Source organism: Triturus cristatus, chromosome 8, assembly GCF_964204655.1.
Source record: "Triturus cristatus chromosome 8, aTriCri1.1, whole genome shotgun sequence".
Classification (NCBI taxonomy): Eukaryota; Metazoa; Chordata; class Amphibia; order Caudata; family Salamandridae; genus Triturus; species Triturus cristatus.
In genome coordinates, this window is record NC_140591.1 from 1,565,444,459 (window position 1) to 1,565,472,130 (window position 27,672).

Genomic DNA, 27,672 nt, shown 5'->3' on the forward strand with positions numbered 1-27,672 from the left:
TGGGGGTGAGTATTTGAAAGGTTTCAGCGCTCCATCCATCATCTCCTTGTGTTTGCTTTGTTCTCCCTAAGTTGGCAGGGTATGCCCAGACGAGGGTCCCTTGCTCACCTTGCCACTGGATTCAAGCTAGCATGGCTGATGAGGGCTGTTAGCCCGAAACCGTTCCCAGGTTGCTTGTTTCCGGTCCAGTGAAGACATGGCTTGGCAGTTCGGTCTGGACTGTTCCCATGTGGCACAGGGTCAAGATTGATTTGCATATAGCTGTGTCTGAACTGGGGTGGCAAAGTGAGCTAATGAATGATGATGGATTTAACCCAGATCTGTGACTGGGGGTGGGTGTTTGAAACGTTTCAGCACTCCGTCCATCATCTCCTTGTGTTTGCTAATATAGGAGGTAAACAATAGCAGCTGTGCGCATTTTTATTCTTTATGCATGCGTTAATACTGAAGGTTTTTTAAAACAGCAGGATCCACGCTTCCGTCACTGCTTGTGTTTTTTTGCTTCGTTCGCGAGACTTTTGCGCCGGTAATGTTCTGCTTTTCTACGTTAGCTCCTTGATTTACTCAAAGAGCCTGTTAAGCTACTTATGACTTGCCAACCAGCTCTCTGCTGATTCAAGAATGGAGCGTCCTAAAGATTACATCAATTTACACACTTCTGGGAGGGGCACAAGTCTCGCTGGGGAATGAGAAAACTGTTCACTGCTCTCAGAAAATTATGTCAGCTCCTCTTAGTCGGAGTGTAGGGTTTCTATAAAGTGCTTTTCTGATTCATAAACTTCTGCAATGGCCAATGATACCAATGTGACCTGACCTCTGGTCGCTCCCCACGCCGCACGGCTCCTCCCAGGTGTCCGTGACTGGTTCCCTCCGCTGCCGCGGGTTCGCCGCTGTTGTGCGCTGTTGTGCCCTGGTATCTGCCTCATTTTATCGTTTTCTTCACAGCTTGTTCTACTCTCTTGTCTAGTATCTCTGTTTTCTCTGTCTTCTCTTCTCTGCCCTTAGGCGATCCTTATCGCTGCTGCCCTCTGTGCCCCCCCCCCCGGTGCTCCCCGCGACCCCGCCCCCTTTCCTTCTGTGCCCCTTCCCATTGGCCGCCCCGCTCCTGCCTCCCAGCTGCTCCTCCCTCCCACTTCGCCTCTTATGGAGGGCGCGGCGCGGAAGCGCCGCTGGCGCGCCGAAGGTGCGCCAAAGTCAAGACCGTCTGCGCCCGTCCGCGCCTGGACCGCGCCCAACGCCAGAACCCCTGGACCCCGGACCCGCCAGAACACCAGACTGCACTACGATTCCAGCTCCCTCCAAGCACTCAACCTCGGGCGTGACCACTCTTGTTACTGGGCCACCCCGAAACACACCCAAGGACTTTTCACCTGCCGGAACTGCAGCTTCACCAGCATCCGGCCAGCGAAACCATCAACCAGAAAACCCAACCACCTCCGATGCATCCTCCTCAACACCCGCTCCGCCTGCAAGCACGCCATCGAACTCTGGGACCTCCTAGACTCAACCACCCCGGACGTCGCCTTCCTGACAGAGACCTGGATGAACGCCTCCTCGGCTCCAGACATCGCCATAGCCATCCCTGAAGGCTAGAAGATCTCCCGCAGAGACCGCACCAACGGAATGGGAGGAGGAATCGCCATCATCCACAAAGACACCCTCCGAGTCTTAACCAACACCGAAGACACTCTCACCTCCACCGAGCACATGCACTTCCAGATCCACACCGACCCCAACACCATCCTCAGAGGAACTCTCATCTACAGACCTCCCGGACCCCAACCACACTTCAACGACACCATCACCGACCTCATCAGCACCCACGCCATCGCCTCCACAGACTACATCCTCCTCGGGGAACTGAACTTCCACCTCGAGGACAACAACGACGCCAACTCCACTGCCCAAATCGACAACCTCGCTAACCTCAGACTCAAACAGCTCGTTACGACACCCACCCACGCCGCCGGACACACATTAGACCCCATCTTCTCCGCAAGTCCCCACGTCTCCTTCAACCACACCACCGAACCCCACTGGACCGACCACCGATGCATCCACTTCACCTTCAAGAAACCCACCACACACCACCGCACCCAACAGCCGCCACGCTGATACTGGGGCAAAATCACCAAGGACCAACTGACCACCACCCTCGCCCTCAGACCACCGGCCGACCCCACCGACCCTGACACCGCCGCTACCAACCTAACACAGTAGCTCAACAACTGCGCCAACACCCTCGCCCCTCTCAAGACCCCCGCAACAAACCACACCAAGAAGTGCCGCATGGTACACCGATGTCAGGATCACTAAACTCCCGCAGAGCATGAGACAAACTGTGGGTGTAATCACCTGTAAAACTCGGTCAAAAAGAATGATGGCTCAAAGAGGGTTGGGAAGACGATTGTTAATCACCCCTAACAATGGCGGCCATCGGTAGACATCAAGAGTAACCAGTTTGTGCTCTAGTGTTTGGCAGCAGTCTGGAATGTCCAGGTGCAGAGCCCGCGCTGTGGCGCACTTCACCTGAACCGGGAAGAGAAACGGACGTCGAACTTTCATTTCTGAGAAGTCTGTGTGTGAAAACTCGACGAATTACGCAAATATCGGAGCTTTTGGCGGGAGTTCAGAGATATCGGAAGTAAGACTGTTCAGTGTTTGAGTAGTTGGGCATGCGCAGAAACGTAACAGCGTTTAGAAGGGAGTTGCACTTCAGCGTGGCCAAGAATTAGGGAGGAGCATGCGCAGCCTGTGAGAATAGTTTCATTTTCGGGTTATAGAAAAAGAGTCAGCACAAGCAGAAGGGGCAAAATAAAACAACACATTTTACAAGAGGCAGTGATAAATAAATAATATTAAAAAGGAAGGGAAAATAAGAATATAATCTTTGAATAAGGATCTTCAGTCAAGAATTGTAAATAAGGAAAAACAATAAAAGAACAACATAGAGAAACACTTACCTGAGAATCCAATTACAGCGTCTGCAGTGGTAACTTGAGGTGAGAAACCTAAAATATAAAAGAGAGAGAGGAGTTAGTATTGAACATAGAGGAACAAGCTAGCAGAAGGGGCATTAACGCACATATTTGTTTAGTTGCAGCATCCAACCATCAAGTATCACTCAGATAGAAGAGGAGCCTGGGTCACACATCCTTAGGGTAGGTTTTAACCCAGAGGGTGAGGAGTGGGAGAGATTAGGAGGTTGTAGGAAATTAAGTGTATTTACCTTTTTCTTCATAGCGAACAAGAATTGCCGAAGGAAGACGTCTGAAGTAGGAAGAAGAACCAGACGAGTGTGCCTGTCTCTTCTCTGTCCCATCCCCTTTCCCCCCTGGGGTTTCACAGCATAGTGTATTTAGAATCATGTTTTGCTGGAAATCTTGGAGGGGCTTTGGGAACTAGTGACATTCTGCTCCCGTGCTTCGTGATTGCACAGCTTCTGACAGAGTGAAGTGCCCACGTGAAAATTAGCACCTGAGCAGAATGGCGGAGGGTTTAGATTTAAAAAAGCTAGGCGAAGTACTAGAAAGTATTCAAAGAGAATTAGTCTTAGTTAGAGAAGAGAACAGAGAGCTTAAGAAAGAGACAGCAGATTTGGTAGAAAAGATGAGTGGTCTGGTGTCAGGACCTAGTTTAAGATATTCGGCCTCCCAGGAAGGAATTTCAAGTGATGCCTCTGTTCCTCAACCTAAAACAACCACACAAGTAATTCATTCCCTATCACCGGTGATACCCTTAGCCCCGCCCGAGCGCTTTAATGGAGACCCACAGAAGGCGCAGGTTTTTCTGACACAGTGTACCTTACATTTTATGTGTCGTCCTGCAGTCTTTTCCGATGCGCAGTCTCGAGTGGCCTTTATCCTATCATATTTGAGTGGAGATGCAGCATCATGGTCAATGCCCTTGGTGACCAGAAATGATCCTATCTTATATGACCTAGATGAATTAAAAAAAGAGTTTCTACGAATCTTTGACAGGCGAAAGGCTACACAAGCCACAGACAATGAACTATTGGAGATTAGACAGGGCAATCGTGATCTAATATCCTATTTGGCTCAGTTCAACAAATTAGTGGTGGAAACAGAGTGGCCAGAAAACAAAAGAGCAGCCGTCTTTTATCGAGGATTAAAAGATGAATTAAAGGACGCCTTGGCGCAAGTGCCAAACAGACCTTCGGAGATTTCAGCATTAATCGATTTGGTACTAGAAATCGATTTTCGACAGAGCAAGAGAAGAGGTGAGAAGAAAAGAAAGTTTCGTTCTAGTGTACCAAGATTTGATCGAGCCAGAGTTGAAAGTGTCAAAGAAAATGAAACAGCCCGTGGGGGAGAACCAATGCAAACTGGAACTATTTGAGGCCCCCTTTCTAAAGAGGAAAAAGAAAGACGGAGGGCAAACAAACATTTCTCTACTGTGGCGGCAGTGGACATTTTGTTCGCAATTGTCCAAAGAAACCACGGCAAACGCCGGCGGAAAACGCCCAGCACCACCAGTGAGCGGAGATGGACTGGTGGTTGCAAAAGTAGAAACAGCTCCAGAAATGCATACCCTGGCGCACACCTTACAGTCGGCTTCCCCACATCTAGTAATGATGATGACCCTACGATTCAGGAAAAGAAAATTGACTCAAATAACTGTAATGGTTGATTCAGGAGCGACGGGCAATTTCTGCGATTTGAAGTTTGCAGAAAGGACTGGTCTGAGAGCACTTAAGAAGGATCGGAGCGAAGAAGTTCGTGCTGTCGATGGCACAAACTTATCTTCTGGGCCCATTGTGAGCCACACGGAACCAGTGGAGTTGGAATCGGAGGAAGGACATTGTGAAACCTTGCAATTCAATCTAATTGATGCACCACAGTTCCAACTGATATTGGGCTTGCCATGGCTGACAGAACACAACCCTGTTATAGATTGGGAAGCTCGAACAATTGTCTTGGACTCAAAATATTGTAAAGAAAATTGTTATAGGAAATGTCAGAGTGATCAAATGAAGTCTCCAGCGTTTCATTTAAGTGAAAGAGAAGCTACAATTTGTGTAATAACCACTACAGAATTGCCAGAGGAGTACTCGGAGTTTCGAGATGTATTTAACGAGGAGAAGGCTGAAAGACTACCGCCCCATAGAGAATTCGATTGTAAAATAGAATTGGAACCAGGCTCCAATCTCCCTTGTAGCCGAATATATGCCTTAACCGAACGAGAAGATGCACCTCTGAAGGAATATTTGCTAAAATACCTAGAAAATTGATTTATTAGACCGTCACAATCTCCTGTCTCTTCGCCACTATTTTTTATTCCAAAGAAAAATGGAGAGTTAAGAGCTTGCATAGACTATAGGGCAATAAATTGAATAACAATTAAGAACAGATATCCTCTGCCTTTGATCTCAGTCCTTTTAGATCAAGTGAAAGGAGCGCACGTTTACACCAAGTTGGATCTAAGGGGAGCATATCACCTTGTGAGAATTTAAGAGGGTGATGAATGGAAGACGGCCTTCCGTACCAAGCATGGGCTCTTTGAGTATCAAGTGATGCCTTATGGCTTAAGTAATGCTCCAGCAGCATTCCATCATTTTATAAATGATGTGTTGAAAGAGTTCATTGATCGGAATGCGATAGTGTATATTGACGATATACTGATCTATTCGAACTCAGTGGAGGAGCACCAACTACATGTTGAAAGGGTGCTACAAAGACTACGAGAAAACAATCTGTTTGTCAAATTGGAGAAATGTGCATTTAATGTCTCCACAGTAGAATTTTTGGGGTTTGTGCTCTCGCCAAGCGGAATCACCATGGATGAAAATAAGATCAAGGCAGTGATTGATTGGGAATCTCCGAAATCAGTGAAGGAAATTCAAAGCTTCATTGGTTTTGCAAACTTTTATCGGAGATTTATTCAAGATTTCTCTAAAAAATGTATTCCCTTAACCAAACTACTGAAAAAAGGAGCAAGGTTTGAATGGACCATGGAAGCAGGAGATGCCTTCACCCAGTTGAAAAAGGATTTTACCACCGCCCCATCCTGCTTCACCCAGATCCCTCGGAGCCATTTTTGTTGAAACGGATGCCTCGAATTTGGCGTTAGGGGGAGTATTGTCCCAAAGACATAAAACTACAGGACAATTGCATCCAGTGGCTTTTCGCTCTAGGAAACTAACTTCAGCGGAAGTCAATTATACAATAACTGAAAAGGAGCTATTAGCCATAAAGGACGCATTTAAAGAATGGAGGCATTACCTGATGAGTGCGAAACATGTAGTCACAGTCTATACGGATCATCGAAATTTGAAATTTTTTAGATCTGCTAAGACCCTAACACCAAGGCAATTGCGTTGGTCCTTATATTTCGCAGACTATGATTTTGTCATAACTTTTCGGCCAGGCTCTCAGAATGGCAAGGCAGACGCCATATCCCGTTTGGGTACGGAAGGAATTTCTGATGATATCAAGGAATAGGAAATCATACCAGCAGAAAGAGTGATTGGAGTCATTTTAAGAGAGTCTGTAGAAGAAGAAGGTCAGGCATTGATGACTCAGGATGAAATAAAGGCTTGGTTGAAGGAAGACCCCAGACGAGAAGTTTGTGGCGGTTTATTGTATCGTAACAAAGCTCTTTATCTACCCACGCCTGAGATGCAACAAAAGGCTTTAAAAGAATGCCATGATAACTTATTGGCAGGCCAAAAAGGATTCTTGAAGACGGAAGATTTGATCAGGCGACGTTTTTGGTGGCCAAATATGATTAAGGATATACGACAATATGTAGCCACATGTGAGACTTGCGCAAGGGGAAAAACTGAGAGACAAGCTCCCAACGGTCTTTTGCAGCCACTGCCCACCCCACCCTATCCGTGGCACACAGTCACTTTAGATTTAATTGTCGAGTTACCATCAAGTCAAGGGTTCGATACGATTCTAGTTTGTGTAGATGCTTTCTCTAAAATGGCCCATTTTGTTCCTTTAAAAGGGACACCCACAGCCAAGACACTAGACTCGTTTTTAGCCAACACATAGTTCGAGCTCATGGAATACCTAAGGTCCTAATATCTGACAGGGGCTCCCAGTTTCTTTCTCATTTTTGAAGGTCCTTCACTGAGAGGCTGAATATTGAGTCCAGATACTCAACTAGTTATCATCCAGAAACGGATGGCCAAACAGAGAGGACAAATCAGGAACTGGAACAGTACCTTAGATTGTGTCTGTTGGATCAAGAGGGTGACTGGCCAGACTATCTGTGGGCGGCGTTGTTTGCCCATAACAATGCAAAAAATGTGTCCACCGGTTTCTCTCCCTTTTATTTGAACACTGGGAGACATCCTAAACAATCCCTAAATTTTCAAGAAGCAGATGTGCCAGCAGTTACAGATTTAGTGGAGCATATGGCAAGAGTACATAGTTTAGCCATTAAAAATTTGACTACGGCTAAGGAAAATTATAAGCATTATGCAGACAAGAAGAGAAGACAGGAACCAGAATTACAAATAGGAGATAGAGTTTGGCTAAACACTAAAAATCTTAAACTCAAGGGAAACAGGGAGTTTCAACCACGGTTTGTAGGCCCTTATTTAATTGAGAAGAAACTAAGCACTTTAACTTATCAGCTAAAATTACATAAAGGGTTGCCAGTGCATCCGGTATTTCACGTCACTTTATTAAAGAAAGCATCAAAAGGAATGCGGAGAAGTAAGCCACCTAGACCAATTCAAACTGAGCAAGGAGAGGAATTTGAGGTGAAACAGGTTTTAGATGCAAAGATAAGTAAAGGGCGCTTATATTATTTGCTGGATTGGAAGGGCTATGGACCAGAAGAAAGGTCGTGGGAGTTGTCAACTGATGTTCATGCTTCCAGACTGGTTAAAGACTTTCACAAGAAATTCCCGGACAAGCCCAAGCCGGAAGATATCACTTTGAGGGAGGGTACTGTCAGGATCGCTAAACTCCCGCAGAGCATGAGACAAACTGTGGGTGTAATCACCTGTAAAACTCGGTCAAAAAGAATGATGGCTCAAAGAGGGTTGGGAAAACGATTGTTAATCACCCCTAAAAATGGCAGCCATCTGAAGACATCAAGAGTAACCAGTTTGCGCTCTAGTGTTTGGCAGCAGTCTGGAATGTCCAGGGGCAGAGCCCGCGCTGTGGCGCACTTCACCTGAACCGGGAAGAGAGACGGACGTCGAACTTTCATTTCTGAGAAGTCTGTGTGTGAAAACTCGACGAATTACGCAAATATCGGAGCTTTTGGAGGGAGTTCAGAGATATCGGAAGTAAGACCGTTCAGTGTTTGAGTAGTTGGGCATGCGCAAAAACGTAACAGCGTTTAGAAGGGAGTTGCACTTCAGCGTGGCCAAGAGTTAGGGAGGAGCATGCGCAGCCTGTGAGAATAGTTTCATTTTCGGGTTATAGAAAAAGAGTCAGCACAAGCAGAAGGGGCAAAATAAAACGACACATTTTACAAGAGGCAGTGATAAATAAATAACATTAAAAAGGATGGGAAAATAAGAATATAATCTTTGAATAAGGTTCTTCAGTCAAGAATTCTAAATAAGGAAAAACAATAAAAGAACAACATAGAGAAACACTTACCTGAGAATCCAATTACAGCGTCTGCAGTGGTAACTTGAGAATGAGAAACCTAAAATATAAAAGAGAGAGAGGAGTTAGTATTGAAGATAGAGGAACAAGCTAGCAGAAGGGGCATTAACGCACATATTTGTTCAGTTGCAGCATCCAACCATCAAGTATCACTCAGATAGAAGAGGAGCCTGGGTCACACATCCTTAGGGTAGGTTTTAACCCAGAGGGTGAGGAGTGGGAGAGATTAGGAGGTTGTAGGAAATTAAGTGTATATACCTTTTTCTTCATAGCAAACAAGAATTGCCGAAGGAAGACGTCTGAAGTAGGAAGAAGAACCAGACGAGTGTGCCTGTCTCTTCTCTGTCCCATCCGCTTTCCCCCCTGGGGTTTTACAGCATAGTGTATTTAGAATTACGTTTTGCTGAAAATCTTGGAGGGGCTTTGGGAACTAGCGACATTCTGCTCACGTGCTTCGTGATTACACAGCTTCTGACAACCGAAGACCTCAGGACCTCCAAGCACACCTGCCGAAAACTGGAGAAGAAATGGCTCCGAGACCATGCACCAGACAGCTACACGGCCCACAAGAATGCGATCCGCAAACACCACCAACTCATCAGGGCCGCCAAGAGGACCGCCTTCAAAGATCGCCTGGACAACAACGCACACAACTCCAAAGAGCTCTTCAACATCGTGAAAGAACTCTCCAACCCCAGCGCCAGCACCAACGATGTTCCACCTTCACAGGACCTGTGCGACTCACTGGCCACCTTCTTTCATCGCAAGATCACCGCCATCCACGACAGCTTCAACTCCCACACCCCTTCACCCACCGCCGAGACAACCACCCCTACTACCAGCACCAGCCGCCTGACCACCTGGACCAACGTCAGCGACGAAGGCACCATCAAAACCATGAACTCCATACACTCCGGATCCCCTTCTGACCCCTGCCCCCACCATGTCTTCAACAAAGCCAGCGCATCCATCGCACCACATCTCCGGAAAACAATCAACTCCTCCTTCGAGACTGCAACCTTCCCGGATAGCTGGAAGCATGCCGAGATCAAAGCCCTACTGAAGAAACCCAAGGCGGACCCCAACGACCTCAGGAACTTCCGGCCCATCTCCCTCCTCCCCTTCCCAGCGAAGGTCGCAGAGAAGATTGTCAACAGACAACTGACCCGCTACCTCGAAGACAACAACATCCTTAACTAATCGCAGTCAGGATTCCGGAGCAACCACAGCACCGAGACCGCCCTCATCGCCGCCACCGACGACGTCAGGATCTTGATGGACAAAGGAGAAACAGCCGCCCTCATCCTTCTAGACCTTTCAGCAGCCTTCGACACGGTCTGCCACCGCACCCTAACAGCTCGCCTCCACGACGCCGGAATCCAAGAGAAGGCCCTGGCCTGGACCACATCCTTCCTCACCGGCAGAACCCAGAGCGTCCGCCTCCCACCCTTCCACTCCAAGACCACCGAGATCATCTGCGGCGTCCCACAGGGATCCTCCCTCAGCCCGACCCTGTTTAACATCTACATGGCACCACTCGCCCACGTCGCACGACAACATAGCCTCAACATCATCTCCTACGCAGACGACACCCAGCTGATCATATCCCTCACTGGAGACCCCATCACAGCCAAAGCCAACCTCCACAGAGGAATTAAGGCCATCGCCGAAAGGATGAAGCACAGCAGATTGAAGCTAAACTCAGACAAGACGGAGGTCCTCATCCTCGGCTCCACCCCCTCGGCCTGGGACGACTCCTGGTGGCCTACTCCGCTAGGAACAGCACCTTATCCCACCGACCACGCACGCAACCTAGGGATCGTCCTAGACTCTGCCCTCTCCATGACCAAGAAGGTCAACGCAGTCTCCGCTTCTTGCTTCAACACCCTTCGTATGCTCCGCAGAATCTTCAAATGGATCCCTCCGACACTAGAAGGACCGTCACCCACGCCCTCGTCACCAGCAGACTGGACTACAGCAACGCCCTCTACGCAGGAATAACAACCAAGCTCCTGAAGCGGCTGCAACGCATCTAGAACGCCGCAGCACGATTGATCCTCAACATACCACGACGCAACCACATCACACCCCACCTGAGAGACCTGCACTGGCTCCCCGTCAACAAGAGGATCACCTTCAAGCTCCTCATACACGCACACAGGGCCCTCCACAACGCCGGACCAGCATACCTCAACGACCGACTCAACTTCCACACCCCGACCCGCTACCTCTGCTCTGCCATCCTCGCCCTCGCCACGGTACCCCGTACCAGAAAAACCACCGCCGGCGGCAGATCCTTCTCCTACCTCGCCGCCAAGACCTGGAACACTCTCCCTACCAACTTACGACAGACCCAGGACCTGCTGGCCATCAGAAGTCTCCTCAAGACATGGCTCTTCGATCAGTAGCAGCCCCCCTCCCTCCAGCGCCTTGAGACCCTCACGGGTATGTAGCGCGCTTTACAAATTGTATTGTATTGTATTGTATTGTATTTGTGTTTCTGCCAATCAGAACTGTCATCATAGTGCTACACAACTGTATGTGTAGCCAAAGCGTTATTGTAATGCTCTTTTGGAGTAATGCGCAGAGCATTGTTTGTTGCACACAGCACAGAATAAAGCTCCCTACTTTGAATTGCTCAATCGTTTGATATCTATGACCTCTGTGGACCTAAGGCAGAGATCCTCTGCACCTCAAACACGTGCTTGGTGCTTTGAGTTCCACTTTTCTTGAAAAGAAAGACACCTGAAGGTGGCTCGGCTCCTTGGTGCTGATTACAGCCCATCACACTCAGCGCCTAATCCGCAGCGACAGGCTGGTTTAACATGTCATGTTCTGTTTTGCAATGTTAGCTCCTTGATTTACTCAAAGAGCCTGTTAAACCACTTGTTTCACCAGCAGCTGAAACGCTGCTCATTTACCCCTACTGATAGAATGATTGCCTGGTGCCACGAGGGGAATGCATTTCCCTTTACACAGGCGTACGGGAGAATATTCCGCGGAGCAATTTGTCATTTTGCCAGGAGCTAACATCTAGAGCGCTTCAGATTCCCGGGGGTTTCTGAGAATAGCTTAAGGAAAACGCCTGCGCACTGACGCACAGCGTCAGCTGAGGTACTCACGCATTCCACTCAGCGTGGCGTGGCTGCCCCGGCCCCGGCCCCAGGAGGCAAATCCAGCAAACAAATGCGTGGGAGTGAGGGAGCGAGTCAGTCAGAAAGACTTCCTGTCACCATTCAATAAATCAGGGCCAGCATCTTCAGAGCACGCTAACGACCGCTGGGCTGCGGATACCTCGTAAAATTCCGACACAGGCGCAAACTGTTTATAGGAATGTCAGTGATGAGTCAGTCGGCAAAATTAGTAAGAACAGCAAACAAGCCTTTGCAATGCAATAGGTCTCACATTTACGCGCGTTTAAACTATTAGTATTGTAAATGACAATGCCTTTTATTTATGTTTTAAAAAGCAAAACAAAAAAGGCATTGCCGTTTAGAATGCCAATAGCACAAACTCGCGTAATTGTGAGACCTATTTCATTGCATGTGCTTGTTTTCTTCATGGACCTACTTTTTCTTGGTGATCGAGCGTGCAGCGGTGCATTTTGCATAGTACAACCATTGTTTTTTTTTTATTTCACAAATAGGATTGTTGATAACATCCAGCTCCTTTGGTGATTGAAGCTTTGTTTTCATAATTTTAACTTTCCACTTCTTTGGTGAGTCCATTTAATTTGTGAAACTCTGCCTTTTTAGGAACACATCCATTTTTTGGATACACACAGTCACACATTTTACCATTTGCATCATCTATAAGATTCTGTTTCTTTGGTGACTGCAGCAGTGCTGTTCAAGGAACACATCGATTGTTTTTTCTCAATTACAGACTTAGGGGCATATTAACAAGCGGCAGCGATAATTATCGCTGGCCACTCTTAGCGAGAAAAATGTTATCGCTGGCTATCGCAGGAAATTATCGCCATGCTAGCGTTGTATTAACATGCAGCGCAGCACAGCATTTGCAGCTGCTGCAGTGAGCTACGTGAAAAAACTGTAACTCTGCCCCTTTGTTTCTCTGAAAACTATTTCTTGCAAGCACGTTTTACCTTGGAATATAGGGATGAAAACCCATTAAAAGTCACCTATGGTCTAAACAGCAACAATTTGCGCCTATACCTCGTGTATATATTTATATATGGCATGCAACAATTTAATATTCTATATATATCACAAATATGCTTTTGGTTTTGTAATAAAAAAACTCAAACAAAGCATCATTTAATGTGACTCTTATTATTATAAACCCCCAAAAGGTACATTATTCACACGCAGCACCTTTACTACGTACACCTTACAATACTCTGTTGCAATGCCATGTAAAAGTAAAGTACTACAATGGAGGGCTTAGTTCACACACATAGAAATTTGCCAACCTATTAGTTCATCACACCTTACATCCTGCACACATAATAACATTTACTTACATGTATTACAAGCGTTACAAGTACCTTAGTCGAAAATGTTACAACACGATGCCTGGCAGCATAGCCTGCCATCAAAACATTGCTAAGAAACATTGACAAAGACAATACCTGTCGCATAGGCGAAACCTATTGGCTTTCTTTCTTTTACCTTCACGTGGAACGCATGTTTCCCCTTCTCCCTACACAGCACTGGTGATGTGTTTTTTCCTCTCCCATTTGCCTCCCTGGATAAATACTTGCTCCTTACCTTGAGAGAAGTGGGTTTGAATCTGTATCCGCCATCAGATCTGCAGTGAATGACCTCAAGCTACAAGATGAGCCCTCCCAGCCCCTGACCCTGACTTCGTGAATTCAATTGTGATTATTCCTCATTCTGAAGTGTTCTTTTCTGCACCGACCGAGGCGCAAACACAGTTTGTGAATTCGGCCGCCAATCGATGGCACTCGCATGTAAAACCACACCATCGCGCAATAACCACTCCACGCTGTTAGTTATCGTAAAAGGCCATTTATTTGGACAGGGTTGAAAACCAAATATAAATACAACAACAAATAAACTTGTAACAATCCCCAACCTCCTGTCTTTCATCCATCCATTCACTCCCACACTCCAATCACTCACTCCCACATCACCCAGCGACCTCTTCACTTATACCATTCGCTTCGTCACTTCTCTTTCAACCTCCTCCAGCATCTCCAGCCATCGCACTCCTGCGTGACGTACCCCCCCTTGCACCTGTATCCCCCTCCCAGGAAGGGTGAGTATGCCCGTCATGGACCCCCCCCCTCCTAAGTACTGCCAACACACCACTTGAACCCGTCCTAAACTGGCACGCTTTATTCAAAACCTTTCCCCACTCCTGGAACAAGTAGGGTGGGAGGGTGGTCAACATTAACTTTTGACCCTCCCTGACGGCGCTGGGGACAGGAAGAGGAAGAACTTCCTCTCCTGCCCCCTTTTAAAACCTTACCTAAACCCCACCCCCCAAATTCATCCCCTAAACTACCTAAAACCCTGTCCCTTGTCTCGCGCGAATACCCCAGGGGAAGACTGGTCTGCCGACCCCACTTCCCCTGGGGGGCCACAATCTGCAGCAGACAGACGCGGCCCAGGTATAGTGCGGGGGCTGAATTATTCACTTCTGTTATTTTATAAGCATCGGAAATGAGCACTCGTGCAAACTGATTCAAAGTGGGTCCTAAGGATCGGGAACATGCAGAGGCAATCCAAGACAGGGGACTGCTGGCGCCCGGGTGAGGGTATATTATCCAAAGTGCTGTCCATCGGCAAAGGCCTGAGCTTTACATATCCAGGAAAGCGCACTTTCATCCGCTCCCACCCACAGTGGTCCTTTATGTGAAACATGATGTGCACGTCAGAGAACACATATGTACATTTCGCGTTATTAAATGTGTTTTTATTGGAATTTAGTTTTGAAACTGCAGCTTTCAGCTCTGTCCTTGTGTTTACTAAAGCACTTTTTAAAACACGAGGCAGCCCACCGAGAACAGCATTGTGCATTGAATACAGATGTAAGCGCTACACTAGGAAGCAGTTAGAGATTCAACACATGTATGACCAATGATTTGTATACCTGTAAGTTCAATGTGCCCTCTTCAAGTAACGGTCAGAACTTTACTCTGAGTGCACTTCGAGGGTGCCATCAATTGGCAACATGGGGGCAGATTTACAAGTCCCTTGCGCCACTTTTGCGTCATTTTTAACATGGGAAAAGTGACGCAAAAGTGACGCAAGGGGCTTGTAAATCTGCCCCATGGTCCGTAAAACATTTAGGGGCAGATTTATGACGACTGGCGCATCCCTGCATATCAGCAGGGATGCGCCAGTTATTATGCGCCACAGCTGCGCCACCATGGATGCGCCGCATTTATAATGCGGCGCACCATGGGGCAAAAACGGCACAGATGCGTGACGCATCTGTGCCAAAAAGTGGCGCATTGCTGGAGTTGCGTCGCAAGCGCGACGCAGCTCCAGCAATGATATGGGGGGCCCTATCTGTACAGTGCTGCGTCAATCCTTACGCCTGCTTCAAGCAGGCGCAGGGTTTTGACGCAGCATGTGCCTAAAAGTGACTGAGTGAAATCTTGTAGATTTCACTCAGCCACTTTTAGGAGGCGTTCCTGCGCCGGAATGCCCCCACCTGCCCTGGAACGCCTACATGTGGCGCAGGGCTTTACAACGTGACGCATCTGGGAGATGCGTCACGTTTGTAAATACCCCGCACCATGGCGCAGGATTTGCGCCGCTGCTGCGTCACAAAAGTGACGCAACGGCGGCGTAAATGAGGCGCAAGTGCAACATAAATCTGCCCCTTAATGTACAAGTGTTACTATCACCACGTGGTTAAAGTTCTCACCTCCATGCTTTAGTGCGTGCACGCAGCATTCCCCAGTTCAAAGCAGACACGTTCACTTTTACAAACAGTAGCTGTTGTAGCTCACCTCATTCTTTGAGAATTATTTTTGTTCAAGTCTGCATAATATCCTGATCACTGCGGATTATGTGGCACATTTACAATTATGTGGAAACTTCTGGCGCTGCAGATTCTCATAAATCCACTGTCAGTGTATAATAATATGCACAATCGGTGGGCCCTTGTTTTAATCCCAGCGTTACGCAAACATGTGATCCTGGGCAAATTGCTTTTCTTCTTGTGCCTCATTTCTGCCTTAGGCTACGATTATGAACACTTGTGTATGGAAAAAGGAATCAGTGCATTATTTCTGTAGGCTATAGTGTAAGGTAAAAAAAAATACAGTTAACGTTGAATTCTAAGTCGACACGCGCACACGAACACACACAAACACACACACACGTGAAAAAATAATATATATATATATATATATATATATACAGCTCACTATATGACAAGAGGTTAATGGGCGACAAGATAGATTTATTAATAATCTTTTTTACATCCCGCCAGCAACTTACCAAAGTGAGTCATCAGAAAAAGATGTGAATGGACGGGACAACTATGGAAGGACAAAAGAAGGAAGAGAGGGCCCGACACAGGTCCCTCCGGCAGTCGATGGCTCTGTCAGCAGACCGAAGGAGGGTTTATACTCGCCGTGCCTGCCCTGGGGGGCGGGGGCCCTGCCTGGTTTATGCTCATTGCTGAAGTGCAGCTGGTTCGGGGACCTCACCTGGCGTGAGGCTGAACGAGCATTGTGCCGCGCAATTAATCCTTCGGGAGAGAATGTGCTTGAGTCAAATTACAAATTAGTTTCACATGACTTTTAACTTTCCTTTTCAGATTTTCATTTTTTCTTTTTGACCTATTTGACATTTAACTCTGGAAGAGCACTGCTAAAATAAATGCAGGAAATGACGTACATAGAAGTGTATTCTCACAACAGATAAAGTTCTCATACTTCTCTGCGTGCCACAGCACAGCGATGTGCACCAGTGAGAGGACAGAAGCCCCCACTGGAGCGGAGACCAGGGTCCAGAGCACTTGAAACTCCACCAGGGGCAAGACACAGGGCATCGTTTGTTCTGCAACATTCGCTGCTTGCACTGTAGGGCGCGCGGCAAAGAGAATGTCCTCCAACGCAGACACAGATGTGCTCGAGTACCAATAGCTAGCTCTGCTGAGCAGGGGCAGGAACATGTAAATGTAAATGTAGTGCTTATATAGCGCACGTATCACCCCCAAGGGGGTCTCAAGGCGCTGTACACATACCGCTGTGGAACCCTTCCTGGCCTTTCCCTGTGAAGTGCCCACTCCTGGGCACCCCCAAGGTGAGGCCAGGCATCCTAGCGCTGTTGGGGCCGTTGTGGAGGTTAAGCAAGCTATTGCCCAGAGTTGCAGCGTGGGACCCATGATTAGAATAGGCACCGAGGCGAGAATGAACAGGTCCGAGGAAATTAAGCCCAAGACCCGCCGAAGCGGGAATTGAACCCTGGTCTCGGGCCAGAACTCTGCATCAGGGTCTGCCGCTCTAACCATTGAGCCAGTTTACATATGGTCACCCCAGGGCCGGACTGGCCCTGGCGGGCACCGAGCAATCCCCCGGTGCGTCGCATGGGTAGGGGCCGGTTTTGGGCCCCTGGGGGCCGTTTTTCTTACAGGGCCGTTTTTGCAACATAGCTGCAAAATCGGCCCTTTAACAAAATCGGCTGAAAACCGGCCCTGGCAAAGAGCTCGGCGGCACCTCCAATCCCCGGGGGGCCGGCCCAGCACTTTGCCAGGGCCAGTTTTGGTTCCCAGTCCGGCCCTGGGTCACCCCCATGTTTGCTGGATTGATACTGTTTTTTGACTCTGCACACTGGGACCCTACCATCCAGACTGCCGTAACACGTAGAAACGTATGAATTGTCTACACTTCTCATCCGCATATATAAATTACCTATATGCCCCTAGTGTATGGTACAAAAGGGTTACCAGGGCCTGTAAGTTAAATGTCATTAAAGGATTGCAGGACATATTGTTCCACCAATAGGTGGCTATGCAGATCATGTCTCCAGGCCTGCCCCTGAATCCTGGGTGAGCAGTTTTAAAGCTGCATGTTGGACGTGGCAATATAAAGCTTTTGCAGGCCTAAACCTTCCTTTTTAGTTCTTATAAGTCACCCTTAAAGTAAGTAGGTCCTACAAGAATACAGGGCAGGGTGCATGTATTTAAAAAGTAGGGAATGAGGGGCAGATTTACAAGCCCCTTGCGCCTCATTTGCGCCGCCGTTGTGTCACTTCTGTGACGCAGCGGCGGTGTAAACCTTGCACCACGTTGTGCCCTATTTACAACGTGACGCATCTAGGGAGATGCGTCACTTTGTAAAGCCCTGCGCCACATGAAACCTGCGTCAGGTTTCATGTGGGTGTTACCACGCAGAGTGGGCATTCCCTCGCAGGTTCACCTCGTAAACGTGACGCAGCGAAATCTACAAGATTTCACTGAGTCACTTTTACGTCCATGCTGCGTCAAAATCCTGCGCCTGCTTAAAGCAGGCGCAAGGAGTGACGCAGCATGTTAGGCATAGGGCAACCCCGAGCCTTGCTGGAGCCGCTTCGCGCTTGCGACGCAACTCCAGGCATGCTCTGCCTTTACGACGGGGCATGCGACACGCATCTGCCCATCCGTGTGCCACTCTGTGCCACTCAGTCAGGCTTAACTTACAGGAAATGTATAAAGTATTTCTACAACACACAAATTGTAATAACGTGAAAACCCAACACAAGAGAAATCTGAAATCAATTTAGAAAACAGAGTACGTTTTAGTAAGTAAAATGAGACCAAAGTGATCAAAATCCAATCAGTACAACCAGAGGGATGAGTTTTCTTAAGTTTTAGATAAAAATAGGTGCCAAAAGGTACAAAGGGTTAACTGTAGTTATCTAGTCATGCTATACCAGGTCTTAGAATCCCACCTTTCATCCCCAGTGTCACGCTCTGTGCGGGGGACGCATCCTGGTCTCACTCACAAACTAGTTCTGACCAGTTCCCCAATTCTTCCTGTGTTTGTCTCCCAAACATCTATGGTGATTAAAGCAAGGGCAGGCTTTGAATTAGGTTGCTTGGTGTGTGTTGTAGATGAGGCCTTTTGAAATGTAGTCAGGACTGGGTACAACACCTACCCAAGGCATCCTGCTTTAGAAGGTTTTCAGTGCCAGGATATGTAAAACATAATTACACATGTCCTAGTTTTTAAATACAACCTACCCTGCACTCTGAGTGTTTAGGGTTCAGTGATGTCATTACTGATGCCACTGACCATGTCATGAGTGATGTAATATGTGAGGTCATACGCTGTGCATTTCGGGGACCTAAGTTATAGTTAGCTCAGGTAACTAGAACTGCTGAATTTCTATGGTTTTATGTGTGTAAAATGAGAACCAGACTTTAATGTCCCTGTATCCTTTGTCTTTTTCAGTGAATTTCTCAGGTTTTTGTAATTCTATTTCCTAACTGTAATATCTCTGTAACCTTTGCTTTTTCAGTGGATTTCTATGTTTAAAAAAAATGTATTCCCTAAATATACTGTCTCTGTAACCTTAGTTTTTTTGTGAATTTCTAGGGTTGTTTTAATTTTAATTTCCAAACTATTTAATGTACCTGGAACATTTGGCTTCTTTAGTGAATGTTAAAAATTTTCCAAGCCATTCCTATGATGTCCCTGTATCCTTTGCTTTCTTCATTTTATTTTGTTGTGACCTGTTATTGTTGGTGTTATGACTCTGGGCACTTTACCACTGCTGATCAGTGCTAAAGTGCATGTGCTCTCTCTTGTAAACTTGGTAATATTGGACTACACTTGTTTGGCATATTCAATTTAACTGTAAGTCCCTTCCTTGTACAGTGGTATCCTATATTTTACTGCCAGCGTGACTTGGCACTTAAAGTGTTTGCCAAGTCTGAATCTTCCCTTTTACTACAAATAGGCCACCCCTAAGGTAGGCCCTAGATAGCCCTATGGGCAGGGTGCTATGTGGGTAAAAGGTAGGACATGTGTCTTTGTTGTGTGGCATGTCCTGGTAGTGACAGACACCCTATTTGGTTTCTATGTAGCTGTGACGCTGCTCCACCCATAGGTTTGCATTGGGAATTCCCTGATGTGTGCTTCAGTGGTAATCTCTGATATGAAAGGGTACAGTGTCCTTATTTGGTATGTTTGGAATAGTTGTGATAAATCCTGCTTATTGGTGAAAATGAATTTGTTATTACTATTTTAGAAATGCCACTTTTAGAAGTGGGCATATCTGTGCGTTGATGACTCTGTGTGCCCTGCCTGGCTGTTTATTCATTGTCTAGTTTACACTGACAGGAGCTGGGGATGTGTGTTTACTGTAGACAGTCAAAAGGCGGGGTCAGGTATCTCTTGCCTTTCCTGGGTGACTCATAGTGGGCCGAGTCTGCATTTAGAGTGTTTGGAGGAGTTGTCACTTGCTCCTGAATAGGGTTGTGCCTACCTTTCACAAGCCTGTCTCCACCCCCCTGTAGTGTAGTATTTCTTTGAACTACTTGCTGTGCTGGGCTAACCTGCTGCCTGCTAGGTTGCTGGGGGGACTGCAAATCTGACTATGTGCAGGCATGCTGCTCGCTAACTCTCTCTCTGCCTCCACCTGGTGTTCTCCAGGGACTCTCTGGATGACCCTTCCTCCCTGAGAGTCCCTCTGCCAGTGGGACTGCCATGGTGTTTTGAGACAAATGAACTTCACACTTTAAACTAGCACATGGAGAGTGCTTTATTGCCTTTTAGCACATGAGGAGCGCTTTTCATTTGCGGCTCATCAGTGAGTGTTGAGCGCTTCTCACCACCAATCAGCATGTGGCTGATTCCTCCCTCTCGTGGGAATCACGGATGAACGAGGTGCTGTCCTGGGACCAGCGTGTCCCTTGTGCTCTGCAGGACAGCTGTTTAAGGGAAACCAACGCGAGGCCTCGGGCATTGCTTAGGAGGTCCAGAACGTCCCCTGATATAGAGTAAAGTCTCTTGTGTCACATGATCCAGCCCGGGGACTACGAGCTGTCCCAGCACCACTGAAACTCACTGAGACGGACAGTGATGATGTATTTTGATGATGTGTGCAGCCTACAGGTATTTACTTTATGCACTAATTGTGATATTTGGACAATTGCCTAGTGGAAAAGTCATTTATGTGATTGTGGTCTAAGGTGTTTTATGTACAATACAAACAATAGTTTTATATGAACTTGTGTGGAGTCTCTTTTTGTGTTGTGCCTAGTGTGTCACTGGTGTGTGTGTGTGTTGCACAAACTCTTTACACATTGCCTCTGAGATAAGCCTGACTTCTCTGCCAAACTACCAAGGAGGTGAGCAGGGGTTATCTTGGGTGTGTAACTTCCTTACTCTGACTAGAGCGGTGGGTTCTGCCTGGCTTAGTTGCATACCCTAGCCAACCAGAAAACTAATTTCTAGGACTAACTATAACGTACCTGTAACCTTTTGTTGTTTCAGTGATATTTCATATTTTTTTAGTGGTATTTGTAACTGTAACACCAATGTAACATTTGTATTTTAACTCTATTATGTCTGTAACCTTTGGTTTTTGACTGAATTTCTAAATTTTTGTTTTAAAAAAAAGATTTATTATTACAACGCAATGAACTATAACAATACTTTAACCTCAAGTTGTTCAAGTGTTTGTAAGCTAGCATTATTTTTGGTTAAAAAACTATAAATTAATATTTAAAATTACATACGTTTAATTATTTTAAAAACTAAATATTGTGATTTAGCTTTTATTCATGAGCTTTTTGGATTTGGGGATCTGAAGCAGACTCCACAATTACGTACTTCCTGTTCCATAGCGAACCCCGTGTGATTTTTAGCAACACTTAAGCCTATATAGAGACTATAATATTGATGTTGAAGGTAAGCAATTTACTAAAATCCCATACAAACTTATATTTGAATAAGTATTGTAGATTATAAGGTTGTTTTAATACATATGTCTGCATTTGCGGTGATGTCGTGGACTCATCGCAACAGATCTGGGGATCATGTGTGATACAGTGGCAAATGGATTTCATTGGTTAAAACACCTGTTAACCTTTAGTTCAGGAAGTTCCTTACCAGTTTTTTCTACTTTGGGTGTGCCTGTGAGAAATAATACTTTACAGACACTCCTGAACAGTTATTTTTGGCTTGGTGTTTTTTTCCTCACTATCAAAATGGCATCTACACAGAATTTTGAGCAGGGGGAGCAGCACAGAGAGCCTTTTCTGCAGAAGATGAATCGCCAACAAAAAAGTCCTAGTCATTTTTCAGCATTGCTTCTGGGGAGAAAAAGGTCATTGCTAAGAAAGTGAAATGCAATCTCTGTGAAATGGACCTTTCAAGGGAGACTTCAAAAAGTACTCTCTTGGAACCAGCAGCATGCTGAGAAACAACTCAAAACAATTCACCCTCTGCACCAATGTGCCACACTCTTCTACATCTTGTGTGGCACAGGTATCACCTGGGGTTCAAGTGCCAGCTGCAGTTGCTGCTCATCTACCTGTGACGGTTCTATAGTTTTTAAAAATTGGAACATTCTGCATCATGTACAATACAGTACATACTGTTGGGGAGAAGTCTATCGCTGCTTTCATTGAGGCTGCAAAAACTCATGAATGTTATTTTTGTTTAAACTTGTTGCACAAGCTCTGTGAATTTTGAATCAAAACTGTATTTTTTATAGTTGCCAATTAAAAAAAAGTAAAAACTCCACAAAAATCCAAAGAGTTAAAAAAAAGTCATAACAAACAAAAAAACTAAATAAGGGTTCTTGCTGGAATCGCCTTTTCTGGGTTAAAGAAATAAAAACTATACGTATTTTTTGTGAATGTCAATACCTGTTGCTATATGTCTACATATTTGTCAGTTTGACTGGGTGTTTTAGTTTTTGTATTGTGTGTGAGTAGTCTCTGAGGGTCTGAGTAGGTTTATGAGTTGTTCCATGAGTATGTATGCATCTCTGTGGTTGTGTTGCTGGGTGTGTGAGTGGCTGTATCAGTGTGTGAGTGGGCATGTGAGTGGATCTACACTTATGTTGGTGGGTGCGTGGCTGGCTGTATCACTGTTTGAGTGGGTGCCTCAGTGGTGTGTGACTGGGTGCATGAGTGTGTGAGTCAGTGTGTGAGTGGGTTTGTGAGTGGCTGTAACAGTGTGTGGCTGGGTGTGTGAGCAGCTGTTAAGGTGTGTGGCTGGTTGTGTGAGTGGGTATATTGATGGAAGAGTGGGTGTGTGAGTGGCTGTATCGGTGTGGGAGTGGCTGTACCAGTGTGTGGCTGGTTGCATGTGTGGCTGGGTATGTGGCTGGCTGTGGAGTTCTGCGAGTTGCAGTACCAGTGTGTGGCTGGGTGAGTAAAATCAAGACACTAGAAAACAATGCAAGGAGGAACAACCTTAGAATTTTAAATGTTCTAGAGGGTTTGGAAGGGGAGAATGTTAAAGTTTTTGTGATACATCCCCTGGTTGGAGCCTCTGATTTTAAAAGAAGACATACAGAGAGTACATTGAGGTCCATTTAAAAAAGGAGGGATGAGAAAAAATGCACAAAGAATCCTAGTTAACTTTAAATCCTATGTCCTAAAAGAGAAAATCCTAAATGAAGCACTTAAAGTGGTCGCTACACCAAAGGAGAATGGATCTTTTGAATTAGCTCAGATATTTCAAGGGCTATACAAGACAGACACTTGAAACTAGAGAAGTATATTCAAGATCTTAGGTCATTGGGAGCGACAACCCTGATTCTTTCTCTGGACTCCGTATGGATCATGTGGAAGAATAAAATCCATAATATAAGAGACCCTAAAGATGTGGGGATTTTCATAGAATAAATCAAAGTGCAGCAACAATGAACAAAGCTAAAAATGCCTAGAGAGAAGGGATCTCAAAAGGGGTACATCTCAAACTTCCTCTATAAACACTGGGAGGGTTCTCCAGGGAAGAGAGGGAGGAGGAGGGGTACACAGGACATTTTTCATGAAAATTCTGCACTGGTGGGGAGCATACAGGGAAAAAAGAAAAAAGAAAGTTGTTTCCTATTTGTGGAAAATCAAGAAGAACGAAGTCCCTTGAGTGTATGGAGAATACGTGGGATCAACAGGGTCAGCATATTAGCTAAAGAGGACATGATCGACAAGGCAGATGTTGGTTAAAATACTAAAATGGAATGTAAAAAGGCCTTAGAGTTAGAAGAAGAAGGGAAAAAATTCTGGAATATTTAAGAATGGTGGATAGCATAGTCACAATTCTTCTAGAAGCCCACTTTTGAGAGTGGAGTGGGAAGGGATAATGAAGAAACGAAAATTGGTGGCCACTTATGTTTGCACAAATCAGCCTTGTTGCGTCAAAGGGATAGCTATCATATTAAAAAACAAATCTGGTAAGTGTTAGTAGCATGGGTGAAAACTGATCCCAAGGGGAGATGAGTTATAGTGAAAGTTAAAATGTATGGTAAATTGTATGTTTTCGTGGGGTGCTCCAGTCCAATTTTAGATGATCCTTCCCCCTTTCAAGCTTTCTATAGCCAACTCTTTGAAACCACAGCCCTATAATTTTGGGTGGTGACTTTAATCTGCCAATAGACTCTATGCAAGATAGTTGTCACTTGCTCCTGAATAGGGTTGTGCCTACCTTTCACAAGCCTGTCTCCACCCCCCTGTAGTGTAGTATTTCTTTGAACTACTTGCTGTGCTGGGCTAACCTGCTGCCTGCTAGGTTGCTGGGGGGACTGCAAATCTGACTATGTGCAGGCATGCTGCTCGCTAACTCTCTCTCTGCCTCCACCTGGTGTTCTCCAGGGACTCTCTGGATGACCCTTCCTCCCTGAGAGTCCCTCTGCCAGTGGGACTGCCATGGTGTTTTGAGACAAATGAACTTCACACTTTAAACTAGCACATGGAGAGTGCTTTATTGCCTTTTAGCACATGAGGAGCGCTTTTCATTTGCGGCTCATCAGTGAGTGTTGAGCGCTTCTCACCACCAATCAGCATGTGGCTGATTCCTCCCTCTCGTGGGAATCACGGATGAACGAGGTGCTGTCCTGGGACCAGCGTGTCCCTTGTGCTCTGCAGGACAGCTGTTTAAGGGAAACCAACGCGAGGCCTCGGGCATTGCTTAGGAGGTCCAGAACGTCCCCTGATATAGAGTAAAGTCTCTTGTGTCACATGATCCAGCCCGGGGGCTACGAGCTGTCCCAGCACCACTGAAACTCACTGAGACGGACAGTGATGATGTATTTTGATGATGTGTGCAGCCTACAGGTATTTACTTTATGCACTAATTGTGATATTTGGACAATTGCCTAGTGGAAAAGTCATTTATGTGATTGTGGTCTAAGGTGTTTTATGTACAATACAAACAATAGTTTTATATGAACTTGTGTGGAGTCTCTTTTTGTGTTGTGCCTAGTGTGTCACTGGTGTGTGTGTGTGTTGCACAAACTCTTTACACATTGCCTCTGAGATAAGCCTGACTTCTCTGCCAAACTACCAAGGAGGTGAGCAGGGGTTATCTTGGGTGTGTAACTTCCTTACTCTGACTAGAGCGGTGGGTTCTGCCTGGCTTAGTTGCATACCCTAGCCAACCAGAAAACTAATTTCTAGGACTAACTATAACGTACCTGTAACCTTTTGTTGTTTCAGTGATATTTCATATTTTTTTAGTGGTATTTGTAACTGTAACACCAATGTAACATTTGTATTTTAACTCTATTATGTCTGTAACCTTTGGTTTTTGACTGAATTTCTAAATTTTTGTTTTAAAAAAAAGATTTATTATTACAACGCAATGAACTATAACAATACTTTAACCTCAAGTTGTTCAAGTGTTTGTAAGCTAGCATTATTTTTGGTTAAAAAACTATAAATTAATATTTAAAATTACATACGTTTAATTATTTTAAAAACTAAATATTGTGATTTAGCTTTTATTCATGAGCTTTTTGGATTTGGGGATCTGAAGCAGACTCCACAATTACGTACTTCCTGTTCCATAGCGAACCCCGTGTGATTTTTAGCAACACTTAAGCCTATATAGAGACTATAATATTGATGTTGAAGGTAAGCAATTTACTAAAATCCCATACAAACTTATATTTGAATAAGTATTGTAGATTATAAGGTTGTTTTAATACATATGTCTGCATTTGCGGTGATGTCGTGGACTCATCGCAACAGATCTGGGGATCATGTGTGATACAGTGGCAAATGGATTTCATTGGTTAAAACACCTGTTAACCTTTAGTTCAGGAAGTTCCTTACCAGTTTTTTCTACTTTGGGTGTGCCTGTGAGAAATAATACTTTACAGACACTCCTGAACAGTTATTTTTGGCTTGGTGTTTTTTTCCTCACTATCAAAATGGCATCTACACAGAATTTTGAGCAGGGGGAGCAGCACAGAGAGCCTTTTCTGCAGAAGATGAATCGCCAACAAAAAAGTCCTAGTCATTTTTCAGCATTGCTTCTGGGGAGAAAAAGGTCATTGCTAAGAAAGTGAAATGCAATCTCTGTGAAATGGACCTTTCAAGGGAGACTTCAAAAAGTACTCTCTTGGAACCAGCAGCATGCTGAGAAACAACTCAAAACAATTCACCCTCTGCACCAATGTGCCACACTCTTCTACATCTTGTGTGGCACAGGTATCACCTGGGGTTCAAGTGCCAGCTGCAGTTGCTGCTCATCTACCTGTGACGGTTCTATAGTTTTTAAAAATTGGAACATTCTGCATCATGTACAATACAGTACATACTGTTGGGGAGAAGTCTATCGCTGCTTTCATTGAGGCTGCAAAAACTCATGAATGTTATTTTTGTTTAAACTTGTTGCACAAGCTCTGTGAATTTTGAATCAAAACTGTATTTTTTATAGTTGCCAATTAAAAAAAAGTAAAAACTCCACAAAAATCCAAAGAGTTAAAAAAAAGTCATAACAAACAAAAAAACTAAATAAGGGTTCTTGCTGGAATCGCCTTTTCTGGGTTAAAGAAATAAAAACTATACGTATTTTTTGTGAATGTCAATACCTGTTGCTATATGTCTACATATTTGTCAGTTTGACTGGGTGTTTTAGTTTTTGTATTGTGTGTGAGTAGTCTCTGAGGGTCTGAGTAGGTTTATGAGTTGTTCCATGAGTATGTATGCATCTCTGTGGTTGTGTTGCTGGGTGTGTGAGTGGCTGTATCAGTGTGTGAGTGGGCATGTGAGTGGATCTACACTTATGTTGGTGGGTGCGTGGCTGGCTGTATCACTGTTTGAGTGGGTGCCTCAGTGGTGTGTGACTGGGTGCATGAGTGTGTGAGTCAGTGTGTGAGTGGGTTTGTGAGTGGCTGTAACAGTGTGTGGCTGGGTGTGTGAGCAGCTGTTAAGGTGTGTGGCTGGTTGTGTGAGTGGGTATATTGATGGAAGAGTGGGTGTGTGAGTGGCTGTATCGGTGTGGGAGTGGCTGTACCAGTGTGTGGCTGGTTGCATGTGTGGCTGGGTATGTGGCTGGCTGTGGAGTTCTGCGAGTTGCAGTACCAGTGTGTGGCTGGGTGAGTAAAATCAAGACACTAGAAAACAATGCAAGGAGGAACAACCTTAGAATTTTAAATGTTCTAGAGGGTTTGGAAGGGGAGAATGTTAAAGTTTTTGTGATACATCCCCTGGTTGGAGCCTCTGATTTTAAAAGAAGACATACAGAGAGTACATTGAGGTCCATTTAAAAAAGGAGGGATGAGAAAAAATGCACAAAGAATCCTAGTTAACTTTAAATCCTATGTCCTAAAAGAGAAAATCCTAAATGAAGCACTTAAAGTGGTCGCTACACCAAAGGAGAATGGATCTTTTGAATTAGCTCAGATATTTCAAGGGCTATACAAGACAGACACTTGAAACTAGAGAAGTATATTCAAGATCTTAGGTCATTGGGAGCGACAACCCTGATTCTTTCTCTGGACTCCGTATGGATCATGTGGAAGAATAAAATCCATAATATAAGAGACCCTAAAGATGTGGGGATTTTCATAGAATAAATCAAAGTGCAGCAACAATGAACAAAGCTAAAAATGCCTAGAGAGAAGGGATCTCAAAAGGGGTACATCTCAAACTTCCTCTATAAACACTGGGAGGGTTCTCCAGGGAA

General features: G+C 45.5%; 1 pseudogene; it reads right to left on the bottom strand.

Moving 5' to 3' along the window:
• LOC146806168 (olfactory receptor 51A4-like) overlaps window positions 1–3,368 on the bottom strand; it is a 37,059-nt pseudogene extending 33,691 nt beyond the window's left edge.
• Between the last annotated feature and the right edge of the window lie 24,304 nt (window positions 3,369–27,672).